The sequence below is a fragment of the Dasypus novemcinctus genome, chromosome 1 (assembly GCF_030445035.2).
Source record: "Dasypus novemcinctus isolate mDasNov1 chromosome 1, mDasNov1.1.hap2, whole genome shotgun sequence".
Lineage (NCBI taxonomy): Eukaryota > Metazoa > Chordata > Mammalia > Cingulata > Dasypodidae > Dasypus > Dasypus novemcinctus.
In genome coordinates this window covers 111,475,079-111,494,417 of record NC_080673.1, presented here as the reverse complement: position 1 = coordinate 111,494,417, position 19,339 = coordinate 111,475,079, and the positions used below count along the sequence as shown (strand labels likewise).

The following is a 19,339-nucleotide window of genomic DNA, read 5'->3' as shown; positions in this document are numbered from 1 at the left end:
CACTGTAGTGATAGTTTTGCTCTGCCTGAAAACAGGGGGTGTAGGGATAAGTCCCAAACTCTTTGAACATTGATGTAGTGGCCAAATTCTCCCCCTGCAAGCACAAGGATGAATTTGTTCTTTCCACATTCATAGTTGAGCTTGCTTTATTTGTCTGAGATCTTCTTGGTCCAGACCTTTGCTTCTATGGTTCTGCACTTGAAGTCTTTCTTGCTTTCATTTGCCCATTCTCTGTCCTTTTTTAAAAAAATTTATTCAAGTATATCACTCATACATAAACATACATAAACAATAAGTGTATAGTAACAGTTGTGAACGTATAAAACAAACATATATAACCATCATACAGGACTCTCATAACTCATTCTACCACTAATAACTTGCACTGTTGTAAAAACTTTTAAATTAATGATTAAAGAGCATTGTCAAAATATTACTACTAACCAAAGTATTTTCCCCTCTATCAACCCTATTATTATTATCTTTATATCATTTATATATGAACATACATAAACAAATAAGTGTATAGTAAAAGTTGTGAACTTACAAAGCAAACACGCATAACATCATACAGTGGTCTCATACATCAACCCTCCACAAACACCTTGCATTTTTGTGAGATGTTTGTTATAAATTATGAAAGAATATTTTCAAAATCTTGCTAATAATCATAGTCCTTATCTTACATTTGGTGTGTTTTTCCCCCAACCCACCCTATTATTATTTTTTAAATATATTTTTTGACAGAAGTTGTAAACTTATGAAACAGTCATGTACATGTGCAAAATTCCCAAACAACACCCCTCCATCAACACACCACACTGTGTTGGAACATTTGCTACATGTAAGATAATGTCATCTGGGAAGCAGACTTGGCCCAGTGGTTGGGGTATCCATTTACCACATGGGAGGTCCGTGATTCAAACCCTGGGCCTCCTTGACCCATGTGGAGCTGGCCCACGTGCAGTGCTGATGTGTGCAAGGAGTGCCGTGCCACACAGGGGTGCCCCAACACAGGGGAGCCCCACACACAAGGAGTGTGTCCCATAAGGAGAGCCGCCCAGTGCAAAAGAAAGTGCAGCCTGCCCAGGAATGGTGCTGCACACACGGAGAGCAGACACAACAAGATGACGCAACAAAAAGAAACACAGATTCCTGTGCCACTGACAACAACAGAAGCACACAAAGAACACGCAGCAAATAGACACAGAGAACAGACAACTGGGGCGGGGGGTGGGGGGAAGGGGAGAGAAATAAATAAGTAAATCTTTTAAAAAATGATGATATCATCTGGTTGTTACCATGTCCATAGTGTACATTTGGTTCACATCTTCCAAATTGTCTCACTATCAACACAGTGCATCTTTCGCAAGATGCAAGAATATTATATTACTCCTACTAGCCACAGTCCATAGTTCAATCCAGCTGTATTTTTCCCATGCTTCTCCACATTCCCGCCACCCTGCAGTAGTGATATACATTTGCTCTAGCTCACAAAGGATGCTCTTGCATCTGTACCATCAACCACAATTCTCATCTACCTCTTGGTTTACTGTGCTATTCACAGTTCCTAGATTACTCTCTAGCATTCTGTCAATTAGGATTTACATACCTAGACTAACTTTTTCAGTCATATCCCCATTTATAAACTAGCTATTACTCACTGTGTATTAACATCCACATTACATGTTTCCACACTTTTACAGTAAATCTAATTAAAACTTCTATATAAATTAAACATCAGTAGTCCACTCAGTCCTCCTCTTATTTCCTTTAAGAATCTACCACCTACTACAGGTCTTGAAGATGTTTTCCTACAATTTTTTCTAGAAGTTATATGGTTCTTCTTTTATTTTTAAGTTTTTGATCCACTATCACTTAATTTTTGGATAAGGTGTGAGATAGGGGTCCTCTTTCATTCTTTTGGCTATGGATATCCAAATTCTTTAAACACCATTTGTTGAATGGATTGTTCTGCCCGAGCTGTGTGGGTTTGACAGGCTAGTCAAAAATTTACCATACCTGTGAGGGTCTGTTTCTGAACCATAAATTTGGCTCTGTTGGTCTATTGTGTCTGTCTTTAGGCCAGTACCATGCTCTTTTTACCACTATAGCTAGATAAGATGATTTAAATTCTGGAGATGGGGGTTCATTTTCCTTTTTTGATATTTCTGGCTATTCAGGACTCCTTACCCTTCCAAATGAATTTGGTGATTGTGTTTTCAATTTTTTCTTTAATGCTGGTGCTACTTTTATCAGGGTTGCATTGAATCTTTATATCAATTTGAGTAGAATTGGCATCTTAATGATATTTAGTCTTCTAATCCATGAGCATGGAATGTTCTTCCAGTTATTTAGAACTTTCTAAATTTCTTTTAACACTGAGTTGCAGTTTTCTGAATACAAGTGCTTTACATCATTGGTTAAGTTTATTGCTGACTATTTGATTTTATCTGTCATATTTTATTTTCACCACTCTTTTGACACTTGTAGTTACTTTTATTGATGTAATCTTCATTTCTAGACTCTTTTCTCTTGTAATATCTTAAATATATCAGACCACTGTCTCTTGTCTCCATGGTTTCTGGTGAGAAATCAGCACCTAATCTTGTTGGATACCCCTTATATGTTATGCATTGCTTTCCTCTTGCTGTTCTTAATTCTCTCCTTGTCTTTGGCATTTGACATTCTGATGAGTATGTGTGTCAGAATTGCTCTATTCAGATTTTTTCAGGTGAGAATATATTGTGCTTCTTGGACATGGATATCTATGTCCTTCATTAGCGTTGGGAAATTTTCTACCATTATTTCTTCAAATATTCCTTCTGCCTCTTTTCCCTTCTCTTTTCCATCTGGGACACCCATGACATGTATGTTTGCATGCCTTTTGTTGTCATTTAGTTCCCTGAGACCTTGTTCAATTTTTTCCATTCCTTCATCTGTTCTTTTGTATGTTCACTTTCAGAGGTCATTTCTTCAAGCTCACCAATCCTTTCTTCTGCCTCCTCAAAACTGCTATTATATGATTCCAATGTTTTTTAAATTTTGTTTATTGCACCTTTCATTCCCATAACATCTGCTATTTTTCTATGTAAGTTTTCAAATTCTTTGTGCTCATCCAGTATCTTCTTAATATCCTTAATCTCTTTAGCCATCTCATTGAATTTATTAAGGAGATTTGTTTGAACATCTATGATTAGTTGTCTCTACTCCTTTATGTCATCTGAAGATTTATCTTGTTCCTTTAACTGGTCCATACCTTCCTGTTTCTTGGTGTGGATTGTAATTTTTTGTTGGTGTCTTGGCATCTGGCTTACTAGACTATTTATTCTGAGTGCTCTTTAGTTTAGGGCTTCATGCACTTTCTCCTTTGCTGGTTGTACAGTAGGAACCTAGCATGTAGTTGATGATGTAAGCTGTGGAGGCTCAAGCTGTCCTCATTGCTCTAGAGACCAGTGAAGCTTCTTCCAACTTTCTCCTTTGCCAGGGGTAGAGACAGAGTCACAGCTGTGTGGAATAGTTATGCAGGCCTAGACTGTAGTTGCCTAGAGATACTGATGAAGCCTCACACCCCTTTCTCCCCTGCCTGGGGTGGGGATGGGGCTGTAGGTGTATGTAGCAATCTATGCATTATGACTCCAAGATGACTGCAGTTGCCCATATAGACTTCTGATTTTCAAACTGTGCCATCCAAAGGCACCTGCAGTTACCAGGATAGGCCAATACAGGGCCTGCCAGCCTCCTCCCTGCTAGAGGCAGGGCTGAAGCCTAGGATAGGCCTGCAGGTCATTCTGGGTGAAAGAAATCATTTCCTATCATCACTGTGTATTTAATTCAGTTGAGCTTCCCCTCAGGCTGGGTGTGGAGTCAAAATGGCAGCCACTGGCCTTTTCTGACTTGGGGTGATTCACACCCCAGCTGTTCCCAGGGTTATATCTTAGCCAGCTGAGTCTACCAATCAGTAGCTGAAATCAGTAGCCAATCATCTCTTCCTCCCCTGTTTTTAGGAAATGGAACTCTAATTCCAGCCACACAATAGCTTCTGGGGCATCTCATGCTACCAGAGTAGGATAATCACTGGCCTCCATGGTTTAGCCAGTAATTTCCCAGAGAGCCTGGTGCTGGTCCTTGCAGCTTCTCCCTGCTGGAAGTGGCACTGGGGCCTAGGCTGGAGCTGCAATCTGACCTGGATCAAAAGAAGTCAGTCCCCACCAGCACTGTGATTTTCAATCCGCCCCACTTCCCCTTGTACCAGACATAGAGTTAAGATGGCAGCTACCAGCCTCTTTCTGGCTTGGACAGGCTCAAACTTTAGCTGTTCTCAGGATTATACTTTAGCCCACTGAATTTACTCATCAATAGCTGAAATTGTTGCCCAACTCTTCCTCTACCATTTTTGGGAGCTTTCAATTTCAGCCATGGAACAGCTCTTGAGGCAGCTTGTGCCTCCAATGGAGAATGGGCAGTGGCCTCCCGGTCATGGAGCACTCTACTTACTGCACATGGGCAGTCTCCTCCTTCCATTCCTTCAAGGATGTTGCAGGATGCTCTTCTGGCCTCTTGGAGCCCCCAACTATGTGCTTCAGCTAGCTTCAGAGATCTCTGGGTGTTTCCTAACTGCCCTGTAGCAGGAGCTGACTCTAGGAGGTCCTTACTCCACTGCCACCTTGCTGGTTCTCCTCTCTCTGTCCTTTTTAGTGCAGGTAGCGTGGTTCTGCTCACTAATGTTTCATAGAAAACTTGTCAACTTAGTACGCAGTTCAAGGGAATCCAAACCATCAGTCAAAATGATTTTCCCCAGATACTTACCGAGTACCTGCATTTCCATTCCTGACATCACTGAAATGGCTGTCTGGTTCCCTGTTCAGCCACACCATCTTTAGTAAAGAGTTGTTCAGTTAAACCTTCACATGGAGCACTATTCTCTCGGGACTCATTTCCTGAAAGATCAGGGAGGTTTATTATATAGTCTTCTGTCCCTAGTCTCAGAGAACACTATCTGGATAGGCTGATAATTTTCAAAATCATCAATTTCTTGTTCCAGTGTGCTTAAGAGTTTAATTCTCAGTTTATCCTTTTCCTTTCACCTTTTTTATGATAAGTATCAAGTAGAAATTAAACTGCACTTTCCATATAACTTGGAAAAATATCCAAGTTCATCACTTACAAGTTCAATTTTCTATCTAACCTTAAGCCATAATTCAACCAATCATGTTACCTTATAACAAGGATCACCTTTCCTTCAGTTTCTAATAACACTGTCATCATTTCCTTCTTGCCTAATTGAAGCTAACTTTAATGCCTGTATTTCTACCAACAGTCTCTTCAAGGCAATCTAGATTTTTTCTATCAAGCACTTCACAATTCTTCCCGTCTCTAACCATTACTCAATTCCAAAGTTGTTTCCACATTTTTATGTACTCCACTTCTAGTACCAAAAACTGTCTTAGTTTTCAGGCTGCTAATACTCTTAGAAAGAAAGTTGCACCTGTAAAAAACAAAAGCTCATTCAATTGTGGAGGAGAAAAGAATTTTACTAATGATTTTGCAAGAATGGGAGTTTGACCTGGATAAAATGGCTTTCGCACTAAACAGCAAGGAACACTGACATTTATACACTGTACCTAACACACGGGTCCAACCCCTGTTCCCCATTGATTGGGTATTTAAGGGGTTACAGCCTATCCTAATGTCTAAGTTCCGAGGTTCCCTCTATGAGTCCCTCCCATGCTCTCTACCCACCAGGCGGGCTGGGCAGGCTGGGCGCCACTTTCACTCCTGGCATGTTATTCAAATTTGGCGCCACTTTCATTATTGGCCCCGCCTCCAGCACTCACCATTGGCCCTTCTCACTTTCATCATGCACTCACTTCTCACCATTGGCCCTCCTGGCTTTGGCACCATTTTTCAAGTTCCTGGCACGCCAAAGCCCTTTCTCTCACTCCTGCAACAGGAGAGCCTGCTCTGGCTTCCCCTTTGTGAAAACTAAACTTAGCCTTTTCCCACAAATCCCACCTCTTTCTTTTAGAGTCTTTTAGTTTCACAATTTAGTTGATCAAATCTGCTAAGAGCCTCCTCACAATTCATCACAGAGATCTTCCTCTTTAAAGAGTACAGGTTGCTTTGCTTGTACTGTTTGGGCATCTGTTTGGTTAGGGCTGTTTCAATGAGTTTTTGAGCTAACCCTTGGGCACAAGGGATGATGCAACATCTAACTGCTGTGAGTACCCCAGTCACAATGATAAGGGATTTCAGGACAGACAGAGCCCCTCCTTTCTATTTTCCAAACCAGGTCTCTAACTATCCTGTGAGTGGGTTGTCAATGCCAGAATTTTCTGCTAACTCTTCAGATAACGCTGTTAAGACTTGCAAGACCTTGGTGATAGTCCTGTCTGGAGTGATATTATTAGGGATGGAGGTACAGCAACTACCTCCAATCATAATACAGATGCCTCCTTTTTCTGGTAGCATTATGTCTAGGGCTATCCTATTTTCCCATGCCATTCGGCTAGTAGCATTCGGCTAGTTCTGCTATTCCTTTAACTGCATCCCTAGTGTAATTGATAAATATATGTTGATTATAATATATATAATTAATCCAATCCACATTTTTATTAATGGTAATCCACCAGAACAAGAATGACTCAAATCCTACAGCTACTTGATTTCTAGCTTTAAATTCATTAAGGACTCACTGGGGAACTCCTATACTATCTAGATAAATTCGGTCATCAAAGGAACCAAGTAAACTTTTCATTCTCTTTCCCTGGTTTTGTGTTTCTTCTTCCTTTTCAAATGCCAGGGTAAATGGGATGGCCAATTGAACCAGAGCACAGGTTCCTCCCCACTTCTCAGGTAACACCAGTTGAAGGACACCCTTTCCACAGTACCAACAAAGGTCTGCTTGGGATATTGCCAAACTGGAGAAATTCCCAGTACTATCCTCACTCATGTTCCATACCTGTGAACACAAGGGCATGTGTCCAAGGTCCAGGAGCCCTTTTCCCCATCAAGAGAAACAGACTGAATGACTTTCTGGACCAAGGTGGGAAGCGGGTATGGTTTTAGTATTTCCCTTTTTGTCAGGAGGGAATAGAGAGAGAACAACGTACTACAATTTTCACTCTGGAAGAGGAGCACCATGTACTTAAACTCCCTTTCATGCTCTTCCATACCTAATGGAAAGGGCAGTATATGAGCTCTGGGTCAGCCTGTTACACAAGGGTAACAGTTGCTTTTGTTCAGACTCTAAACTTTATATTTGATGAATTCTACCCAGGCTTTTGTGTCCTGATATCCTGTTTCTATTTCTATGGTCTGCTTTAAATCCTCTGCCTTAAGTACCCTGACTGCTTTGGGATCATTCTGCATCAGGGTACTAGACTTTGGTGGGTTTTCCCTTGGTATTTCTGAAGGGTTAGCTGGAGGGGATATTGTTGACATCATATCCAAAGGGGGAAGAAGGACTCAAATATGGAAGCATCCCAGAGGATCTTTACCTGTAACGTCCAGCCTTATTCCATAGACTCTATTGACTACTTGGTCCCTGGGCTGCTCCGAGTTTCTAATTTGTCTGCCTTCTTAATAGTTACTACTACTGGATTGCACTGAAGACTTTTGCAGTTTGGCAAGGTATTACCTTTATAAAAGGTTATTTTTATCCTTTAATGGCTTTGAACTTGGTGAGACCTATCCCATATTCATGGTCCATCCTTTATACTGGGTAGCCCATCATACATAGTCCCAGGAGGGGCAAGGGAGGCTTGACTGTAACCATTCCCCACTGGCTCTGGGCATAGGTATTTATTTTCCCCACTCAGACCTTGCTGGTGCTCCAAATTCCCACAGTCTATTACTTGGCAGGCATCAAACTGCACTGTGTGGGACTCCAGACCTTTGGTTATATTTACTATCAATTTATCGGGGTTTGTTATGACCTGAATCTGAAACATCATAGTCAGTATAATTATTCTCATTTTCAGAAACTTTAAATCCTTTATCTGCTAGTCTCTTAAGGCACTAGACAAGGTGGATATAGATAACAACCTTTCCTCTAAGTGGAGGGATGTCTTCCCACAAATTTCACTGATATAGAGTCTGAGCAATACCTCCCTCTTTCTGCTATGCCCTCCCAACTATTTCTTCTCAGAGTGATACTTAAGGGATCTGAAATTGGAGTTATTTCCCAGGACTTGGATGGTGTTGTTGGGTACTTATCGTCCAGTTCAGGTACTGGTCCTTTTACTCGAGAATAGTAGGCCCAGTCTTTTTCTGCTGTCTGGACTGTAGTTTCAGTTGTCAGTAAAACTTGATAGAGTCCTTCCCAGGTAGGCTGAAATTTGAACTCTTTCCACCACTTGATTAGGACCTAACTGCAGGATTGGTGTTGATGGACAGTGAATTCAAGAGGCAGGTTCTGGGCCAACAAACCATGATGCCTGAGGGATGACAAACTAGAGGACAAAGCCAGTATATAATTCTTAAGGAAGAGATCCTTTAACTTTAAGGAAGGGAGGTCTCCAGTCTCTCTCTAAGGAAGGGAGTCCTCCTAGGAAAAGGCAAGGCAAAAAGCATTTCATAGGGGAGATTCCCAGTTCTTTCCTAGGGGCAATTCAATAGGGCTATGGGTAAGCACTTAATCCAGGGTAACTTTGTTTCTAAGACCTACCTAGATGCTTTTTTAAAGATTGATTCATTCTCTCCACTCTCCCTAAAGACAGCAGGTGCCAAGGTGTATGGAAGTGCCATGTGACACCCAGGCTTTGCATAATATTCTGGAGTACATAGGAGGTAAAATGACTACCATTGTCTAAGTCAATATTTTCCACTAACCCATAATGAGGAAAGATTTGTTTGAGGATAATTTTAGAAGTTCCTGATGCTGTAGCTGAGGCCAGAGACTATACCTCCACCCATCCTGTCAAATGATCTACAATAACCAAACATACTTTGGCCAACCCATTGGGGGCATTTCAGTGTAATCAACCTGAATTCTCTGGAATGGCCTGAGGCTCCACTCCCATCCCCCTTGTTCTTGCTTCCTTATGAGTCTCCAAAAAGAGCTGGGAGGTTATCAGAGGGGTTGCCCTTATGCACACCTCAGCAGAGTCCCAGAGACAGATAAAGTAGATATAACCCCAGGTATTGGTTCTTCTGAGGGCTACAGAGACCCACAGGTTCTATGGTCATGACAGATGGAGTTCAGTGCCATGTCAGTTGGCTCTACTTTGGAGTTTGTGTTTCTGTGTGATGGAGCTGGACTCAGATGTGATCTTTGTCCACAAGCCTCTCCTGTTACTTTTAACGGATCTGTACTTGGTGCTGGGGTTTATTATATACCCAGGGAACCTGAATCTCTGGACTGATCATGTGATAGCCAGGCCCTGAGCCTCAACAGACTTGCAAATCCTGCACTCTGGTTTATTGGACTTACCCCATTCAGCTAACATGGAGGTGAAGAAGGTCAACCACGACACCAGGGAGCAAAGAGTGCCTACAACTGAAAGCAGGAGAATCACATCCAGCATCTATGTGGAATCTAAGTCCCCTCTTGACATAGATGTGGGGCAGACACAACCATTCTAAGGTCTACAGGATAGAGGAATAGAGTATGGATTAGAGTGGACTTACTGATAATCTATTCATGAACTATTGTGATTAGTAATCGAAGAAAATGTAGCATTGGTGTGGAGAAAGTGGCCGTGGTGGCTGCTGGGGGTAGGGAATGGAAGGAAGAGATGTGATGTGCGGGCATTTTTGGGGGTTGCAGTTGTCCTGGGTGGTGCTGCATGGATAGTTACCAGACATTGTATGTCCCCCCATGGCCCACTGGGTGGACTGTGGGAGAGTGTGGGCTATGGTGTGGACCATTGACCATGAGGTGCAGTGGTGCTCAGAGATGTATTCACCAAGTGCAATGAATGTCTCATGATGATGGAGGAGGTTGTTGTTATGGGGGGAGGAGTGGGGTGAGGCGGTGGGGGGTATATTGGGACCTCATATTTTTTTTAATGTAACATTAAAAAATAAATAAGGACAAAAAAGAAAAAAACTGAAAAGAAAAGAAAATATATTCTAGCTTAAGGAAGGTAAGAATTTCTTAGAATATTCAAGTTTGCTACTTATCCTAAAAAAAAAAAAGAGTTTCCTGTTAATTTTACCTTTTGGCAAATTATTCATCATTTAGTTATTTGTTTAACTACAGTATAAAGGTGCATGCATCCAAAATACTTAAGAACAAGATCACACATAGCCTGTACCCTCAGCGACTCCCTTAGTGTAAGACTACTAATACCTCTCTCATCACTCATTTATTCAACATTTGCCTACCATCCAAGAGGAGCCACCTTCCTTGATCATTTAGGGTCACTCCCAACTGCTCCAGCTCTTTCATCTTCTTTTCAGAGAATGTGGGGATCCCAAACTCTTTGGGAATAGAGAGTATCAGGACTGTCAACTTCAAAGGGGAACTAAGGGAGGCTTCCCTAGCCTCTTCATCTGCTAACCTATTGCCCTTTGCCTCAAATGTATGACCTTTTTGGTGTCCATTTACATGCACCACTGATATTTTCCTGGGTTAAAGTAGATTGGCCAATACTTGTTTAATTAGTTCTTTTCTGTTAATCAATCCCCCCTTTTCCCAAATTTTCAAAAGTTGTGGACTACCCCAAAGGCATACTTAGAGTCTGTGTAGACTGTATTATCCTCTTCCTCTAATAATTTGAGGGTTTGATTTCATGCATACAATTCACAAGTTTGAGCTGACCAGTTTTTGGGCGATCAGCTCACCTCCCAAGTTAGTCCATTTACAATTGCATAGTCATTGTGCCTCCTTCCTTCCAGGACCCTAGAGTACCCATCTATGAATAATTTTTTCCCCCATATGCAGGGGAAGGTCCCCGAGGTCAGATTGGACTCGAGTCTGATACTCAATCAGGTCTAAACAATACATACACTCAGGAGCCTCCACTTGTTCAGACCCCTTCCAAAGGAAGGAGGCTGGGTTTAGGCTGTGGTCTGTTGTCAATACCAAGTTATTTTATCCATTAGGATAGCCTCATACTTTAGAATTTGAGAATCAGTCAGCCACCTTCCTCTTTCTGAGATAGAATAGTTCTGACCTGATGAGGGATGCTAACAACTAAGGTCCCCCCAAAAGTCAGCTTCCTGCTCTCTTCTACCAGGAGAGCAGTTCCCACCACAGCTTGAATGCATCGGTGCTATTCCCTGGAGACAGGACTCAAAATCTTGGAAAGAAAGGCAACAAGTCTCTTTTGACTTCCCCAGATTTGGGTCAGCACCCCCAAGGCTGTCTCTTTATCTACTGTAACAAACAGGTGGAAAGGTTTCTCAAGGGAAAGGATGGTTAGAACAGGGGCCTGCACCAGTGACCATTTGAGTCCCTCTAAAGCTTCTGTCTCCCCCTGAGAGCTTACACCTTCATTCTTAATGGGGTGCTGAAGGATAATTGTCACTCTTTTGTAACCTCTTCCTGATGGTTTGGGGCAATAGGCCTTACCTGATAAGGTGTTAAACCCTTCTGCTATTCTATCATGTTTGGAAGAAGATGACTATGACATTCTGGTGAAAATGGCTGAACTCCCTGTGTGGCTAACAAGATAGAAGAAATAAACTTAATTAGAATTTTGAGGCTATAGGGTTACTGGGCCACAAAAATAGAAAAGGTCAATAGAAAGGCTGCAACTTGTCAAAGTTGATGAGCTTTGTTTTGCAGGTTTTCATCAGAAACTTGTGTCCAGGTCCTGGGTGAGGAAAGGTTACTCATAGACTATCTTGAAGGGGTTGAGCTGAAGTGGATCCCAGCCACTCCATTTCCTGGTGGGAAAATGCATAGCCCTGGCAGGATGGCATGTGGGTTTGCCAGTTCTCCCAAGGATATGAGTGGGACAGGTTTTAGAATAAGGGCTAGGAGGGAGACTTGGACAAAGCATGTTCATTAACTACTTAGAAAATGACCTTTTACCATGTTCAATATCCCTCTGCATATGATCTAGAAACGCTATCACCATAATAATCAAGCATATATCTAGAATAGGAAAGATGTAGGCACAGTACTTAAATGCAGTAATGAATGCATAAATTTCTTTTTGAGTTGCAATTAATAGATCTAAGATCCACATTTGCAGCATCATACAAGTTGTCTCTACATGGGAGCAGGCAATAATGCCAATTATGTTTAAGTTCTACTCACAGCACTCTGGTAGTCACTGCTTCACTTAGCATGTCTTTCATGCAGCCAGCATGCTGCAGCACTATTAACCCTAGAGAGAAGCTATGAAGTTTGGTTCCAGTATTCCACTAGCCTGATGCATAGCGTCTTTCAGCACCATGGAGCTTTTTACTTTGACACATTGCCACGATGCCATTAATTAACAAGTATTTTACTTCAGCAATACAGATGCACAATGGAATCAAGATTATCTTCATTCTAACACCAATATGCAGATTAAGGTGGCCTCTGACAGGTTTTCCTGCTAGGAAGCTACTTTTTGGTTTTAAAATCAATTCAGCTTCTGTTTAATAATGACTTACTGGAATTAACCATTCAAATATTTCAGTTTAAACATTGCTTCTACAAACTTCTTCTAACTATCCACAACTACAGAGACAATAGTTGTTTCATCTCAAGACAAATTCTGCCTTCACAAAACACATTCCCTTACTTAATGCTACCTTCAACAATACCTTCTACAACTTGCCATATGCATTCAAGCTTTGTCCTACATACTTCCATCCTGATTTTATGAAAACCAGCTATCTAATCTTAGGAAAAAACACATTCTTTTAAACAAACATCAAATTTTAGTCAGCACTCCCATAAAACTTTTAAACCTCTTTATATCTACTTACGTCTCATATCCCTCATTTTGTTCTGTGAAAAAAATAATGAACTATTCTTCTCAATTTAGGCATTTCAAAGATTTCCATACTTTGTTTATTAATATAAGTTCTTTTTTTATTTTTAGCCATTTGAATAGAGCTCTTTTAAGAATTTTCATTGTCAATTTAATATTACAACCTGTAGGTATTAAAACATACACTGAACAAACAAAAACACAAAAAGAATTATGAAAGCAAGGTTGGCATGCAATCAATCCCATCTACCCCATATTTTGGCCAGAATACATTGGGCAGTCATTTCCTTTCCCTTGGTCTGATCATTATCCGTCCAGTGTTCCAACATCCTCCCTAATGGACTACCTGGAGGAATGTCCCCAGGGGATCTTATCCCCTCCCCGGTTGACCGACTGCCTCTATTCCCTATTCTAGGTCTTGTCTAGATTTCTTTCAAGTCCAAATTCATCAGAATTTCCCCACCACCAATCAATACTTAATAATCCTTTTTCTTACCTTAGCCTGTGCACAGGATTACGTGGTCACTGAGAAGCAGGTTTTCCCTTCCCCTTTTCTCGTCTATAATCAGCAAATCTAAGCATCTGATCTGGGGTCCTTCCAGCTGTCAGAGGTGGGCCCCCAGTGGCAAAGTCCATGACTGCTCAATCAGCAGGGCATGCCTTCCCTCATCCACCCCAGGGGTTCCTCTCTGAAGCTTTGGATCCCAGACCAGCCCCCAAGATTGTTAGAAAGAAAGCTGCACTTGTAAGAAACAAAAGCTCATCCGATTGTAGAGAAGAAAATAATTTTATTAATGATCTTGCGAGAATGGGTGCTCGACCTGGATAAAATGGCTGGCACGCTAAACAGCAAGGAACACTGACATTTATACCCTAAACCTAATACACAGGTCCCTCCTCTGTTCCCCATTAATTGGGTACTTCAGGGGTTACAGCCTATCTGAATGTCTAAGTTCTGAGGTTTCTGCTTTGAGTTCCCCCTCATGCTCTCTATACCCCGGTCAGCTGGACAGACCATGCACTGCTTTCACTATTGGCCCTGCCCCCAGCACTCACCATTGGCCCTTCTCACTTTGGTCATGCCCTCACTTCTCACCATTGGCCCTCCTCACTTTGGTGCCACTTTTCAAATTCCTGGCATGCCAAAGCCGCTAGAACCCCTTTCCCTCCCTCCTGCAACAGTAGGGCCAGCTCTGGCTTCCCCTTTGTGAAAACTAAACTTAACCCTTTCCCACAATACCACACAATGGGTTGGCTTAAGCCATCAGAAGTGATTGTCTCACAGGTTTAGGGGCTGGAAGTCTGGTTTCCTCCCAAGATTGGTCATATTCTAGCAGACTAGAAATAGTTGGGTTCCTTGGCTTTCACCTTACATAGATGTCCTCTCCTTTTTCTTCTAGTTCCATTGATTTCTGGCCTCAAGCTCCTCCCCTTGGTTTTCTTTCACTATTTCTGAATTTCTTCTGTTCATAAAGGACTCCAGTAATCTAGATTGAGCCAAACTCATTGAATTGGGCCACAACTTAACTAAAATGGCATCTTCAAGAGATCCTATTTACATTAGGTTTACACCCTCAGGAATGTAGATTAATATCAAGAACATGTCTAAATTTGAGACACATGACTCAAATCACCAAAGCTAATAAGAATACTATTTTCCATTCTCTTACAAATGTCTGAGTTTACATTTCTTTTCTAAATAGTTATCTTTCCTGACAAAAAATCTCAACTCTTTTACTTGAATTTTTTTTAGAAAAGAAGTTGCACCTAGTGAGTTTGCCAGATTGAATATTATTTAACTCTAATATATTTACTTTTATTTCTATTTTAGTTCATGGAAATTATACATCAAAAGATCAAAATAATTGAACATTTATTATTTTACACAATGATTATATATTTAGAAAGCAGTGTGCTGTGAGTAATAAAGGAAGAATGCCTAATCTATAACAGTGAGAGTTCAGTGTTACTGATACTAATATCAATTTTATACAAACAAAATATTTGTGGTCATTAAAATAGTAGAGTCATTAAGAGAATAAATTGATTACCTTTGCGAGGAAAGGGAAATCAAAATGTAAGACCATGAAGATAATTGAAATAATTAAAGATTCAGGAGGCAACACATGGTAATTGAGGTTAGAAGAAAAAGTGCTAAATTGTAGGATCATTGACTGAAAAATTTTAAGAACCTCTGAGTCTGTATTTCTCTCTTCTTTCTGCTTCCAAATGTACAGGCAGAATAATAAGTTAAATTTCTATCTAATTCTCCTTATATTTTGTAAAAAAATGTTGTCTTGATTATAATGTGAAATTACAGTGAAGAGAATATTTGCCTAGCTAAAATCAGTTGTGGTTACCTAGAAGAAGCAGAAAGTGTCCCATGCTTTTCTGTGACTTCTAAATAGGTTCTTACTAGAAAAGACTTTCAAGGAAGCCTGAAACACCAGAAATGCTAAAATTCTGAGAGAATTGCAGGACTGATTATTCAAGAATCTGTGGAAGTAAGATTTACTTAGATTGCAGTTATGTTTTAAAAGTTCAGGCTCAACTCCATTTGAGCAGGCCTAATGTATCAAGAAAGAATATCTCATAAGGACATTTAATGATGTTATTAAAATTTTTGAAAAAATGCCTAAATAAAACCCATAAAACTTTAAAATTTAAATTCCACAGTGTATATTCATTTATTATGAATTAACCCTGACATCTACATTGCAGAAGGAACTGACTTTGGAAGTGAATATTAGTGTCTTTTACAAATGGCTAAAAGAATACTTGCCTTCTCTGCAGTTCTGGACCTTAATCATATACTTAAGAGTCACCAAGATGTTGTCAAAACATACATGAATGCTATTCTCCAGACTATTTTTATTTTGGATTTCAATGACATAGAATTGCATTATATAGTCCTTAGTTGATTACATAATGTTATCCCAAATTCATGTGCAACAATCTCTGTGTGCACCATACTAATAATCACTCAGAATTCACCATTCCAATTCTTGTTACTAACATCCCTCTGCAAGGACCTGTTACTCTCTGCATAATAGTTTCTATAGTTTCAGCTGAATGCAGTCAAGACATTTGGCTCTAGAAACAGGGTCCTAAAAACTAGGCACATAGGATGGGCTTCAACCAAGACAGCATTGCAGTGAATGATTATAGGGGTTTGAAACTGTGTATACCTGAGAAAAACGTGTTCTTAAATTTAATTCATTCCTGTGGATGTGAATCCAGTGTAAGTAGTATCTTTACATGAGGCTACTTCAGTTGAGTTGTGACCCACCTCATGTAGCATGGGTCTTAATCTTATTACTGGAGTTCTTTATAAATGTAACACATGCAGGCATGAAGAAAAGAAAGTCACAGAAGCAAGAACCTGAAGTCAGTGGAATCCAAAAGAGAAGGGAGATGCCATCAGATGCTACCATATGACTTGCCATGTGATAGAGATGTCGAGGATTGCTGGTATCAGTCTTCAGGATGAAAGCATTGCCTTGATGATGCCTTGATTTGGACCAGGGGTTCATAACTTTTTTATTCCACAGACCCTGTTGGGTCAGGTGAAATAAATACTACTGTAATTTATTTATTGTATACATTAACCCCTGGTTACGAACTCCTACTTGGAAAATTTCCCATCTTCAAAACCATGCACAGATAAATTCTCATTGTTTAAGCCAAACTAATTCATGGTATTTGCTTTGTACAGCCTAGGAAACTAAAACATCTAGTTAGGTTGTAATAATCCCAGATAAACTGCAGCTTTCCAATTGCAAAATTTCTCACCTGTGTTGAACTGGTATAGGGCATGGGTAAAGAGGTATGCACTGGCTTATACAAATAGCTATAGCAATTAAATAAAAAGATGCAGACAATTGTACCTAGGAGGATTGAGTATGGGTTGGCTGTTGTTAACCACTATTGTGACCCTGCAGAAAGAAAATAGCAGGCTCAGTTCAGCTAACTATCAACTCAGAGCATAGTGTGAAAGCTAGAAAGCCTCCATGATAGCATGTAAGGAGACTCTTTCTCCTGAAATTGGAGAGAATACTGTGCCGAAAATCAGACACAATATCTGCTTCTAAGAGTTGTGAAGTTACAGATGAAAAAGTCTACTATGTAAAATTGCAGGCCCCGATAAGAAAGGCCTAGTATTCTGGGGCCAAGAATGGGACTTTATATTGTAAACAATTGATAATCTTATATCCCCAGATTTCCTACACCTTCTCAGCCAGAATAAAAGAAGTTTCCTTTCTCATACAAGAGAATAATCAGATTCATTGCCTGAAAACTATGAAATGGTATAAACAGAAGTTATTTCCCCACATGATCATGCTTGTTCTCCTTAAGAGAACTAAATTATTCATCTTACAGATCCTGAGCCTGACTAATATTGCATCCACAAGGAAACAGATGTGGAACTGAATATTGAGGCAATTTGCAACATTGGGGCAAAATTAATGGCTAGACAGGGGAATTTTATAACATTTTAATGGACTTTGTGACTCAGTATATAACATTTTGGCAAGGATGCCAAAGTTGTCCTAATATATTGTAAGAACAATCTATGAAAATTAGAATCATTGACTAACAGTAAATTAAATGGAGACAATGGAACTATCTAGGTAGTATTTTGAGTAAGAGGTCAAATAGTTCAGAAGTTTGGACATGCTAAAATGGATTTGTTATGTAAGACCAAATAATGCATCAGAATATTATGATCACTGGGAGGATCTAAGAGATCTTCCCTTCACTAAAGTGATTAGGAGTATGATAGTATGGGATTCTAGCATGCCTGTAAAGCACAGTGATGACTGTCTTTTAAAGGCCAAGGTTGATGTTAAGCAGTGCTTCTATCATACTGGGCTATCAATTGCAATTGATGGCATTATGAAATACCAGAGGCCAGGGCAGTATTTAACAATAAGAAGCAAAGTGGAGGTAATTACTGCATAGGCAGGAATGGTTGAATGGAAGGCATGTGAACTTATCCCCAGAGATTTGACATAGTAGCTAATATACCATGATGTTTCTGGAATAAAATATATGGACAGCCAATGAAAGTACTGCTTGACTCATGTAACTAACTAACAATACAAAGCAGGTGAGCAGAAAGCAGATGGCTGTCACCACTGAGAGAAAATAACTGTCCTCCAGAGGGTTTCCAGACTTGAGCATTGTCTTGGGCCCAGGGTTCATCAACAGATGGGGAGATAAAAACCATGGCAAGTATGTATAGCATCTATTCTCTAAATAACCAGAGTAGGATAACGCTAAAGCTCAGGTCATGCAAGAACCATTGAATATGTGCTTTATGTTTCACACAGATACCATAAGACATGCAAAACCATCATGGACTCCTAGTTACAGAGGGGACATATAGAGGTCAGGTGAAAATTGAAGTTCTGTATCAAGCCCATCTCACCTTTGTTCCAATAGGTCCAAGGAATCGTTGTTCAGTCATTTCCCAGTTTCCTGAGTAAATAATTACAATGACCATTCTTAATGTAAGTAGATCAAGAGCAAGAGGTCTACTTGCTCTAAACTAAGTAGAGCAAGTTGCTCTATAGTGCGTCAGAGGAAGACACGTTCAGACACAACAAAGGCTTTCAGCAAATTGATTGCTTTATTACTTACACAGCACAGAGTCCAACAAAGCAGGAGAAGAGATCTCACTGGGGCCAGTCCCCCAAGGAGGTCAGCTGCTCAGGTCAGGATCAGTGAATGGCAGCTCCACACACCCTTCTTCACTCAAAGGAGTGACACTTCTGTACTGCCTGACAGTAAGTATTTATACAACCTAATGGAGAGAAGACCCTGCCATTGACAGTAACTGCCCTTATAAGAGCTGGAACTCCTTGGTTTTGGGTATTGAGCTGTAAGGTATGATCAGGACATTCCATTAGACAGAACGTCACTCTACGTTATGGAATGGAAACATTGAAACATATACACTCAATAGGAAAGGAGGAGAGGAATAGGCAAGTTCTCCTAGACAGCCACTCGGTGTTATCTGTGATTTGCCCAACCAACTGACATAACTATCACATTGTTCCCATACTCTGTAGATTAAGAAACATTATGGTAGGAAAGACCAGATGGAGGTTCATAAATCTGCTCACCTCCCCAAACCTCTGGCCAAGATGGTAAATAAGAAATTAAGCATAATATGTAGACTGACAGAGACTGATATTACTTTCAAAAACCCAAATAATACAAAGCTAGTTATCTTTATCATAGTCCCATTTAACGAACTGGCCTAAGCAAACACCAGAAGTACCATTAAAATTTATGGTGTAGTTCTTTAATTTAATCAAGTGGTAACCAAATCATGACTATTTATTTAGTTAATATCATTTATTTTCATCCTGCATCAGGAAAAGAATCTAAAGCAGCTTGAATTTTTCTGGAAAGAACAGGAGTTCATTTTCATAATCTTGCACAGGGCTATGTTGATT

The 19,339-nt window shown here is 40.3% G+C and overlaps 1 pseudogene; it reads right to left on the bottom strand.

The window, feature by feature from the left end:
* The window catches only part of LOC101422512 (E3 ubiquitin-protein ligase makorin-1 pseudogene), a 33,682-nt pseudogene extending 15,301 nt beyond the window's left edge, over positions 1 to 18,381 (bottom strand).
* Positions 18,382 to 19,339: the final 958 nt, after the last annotated feature.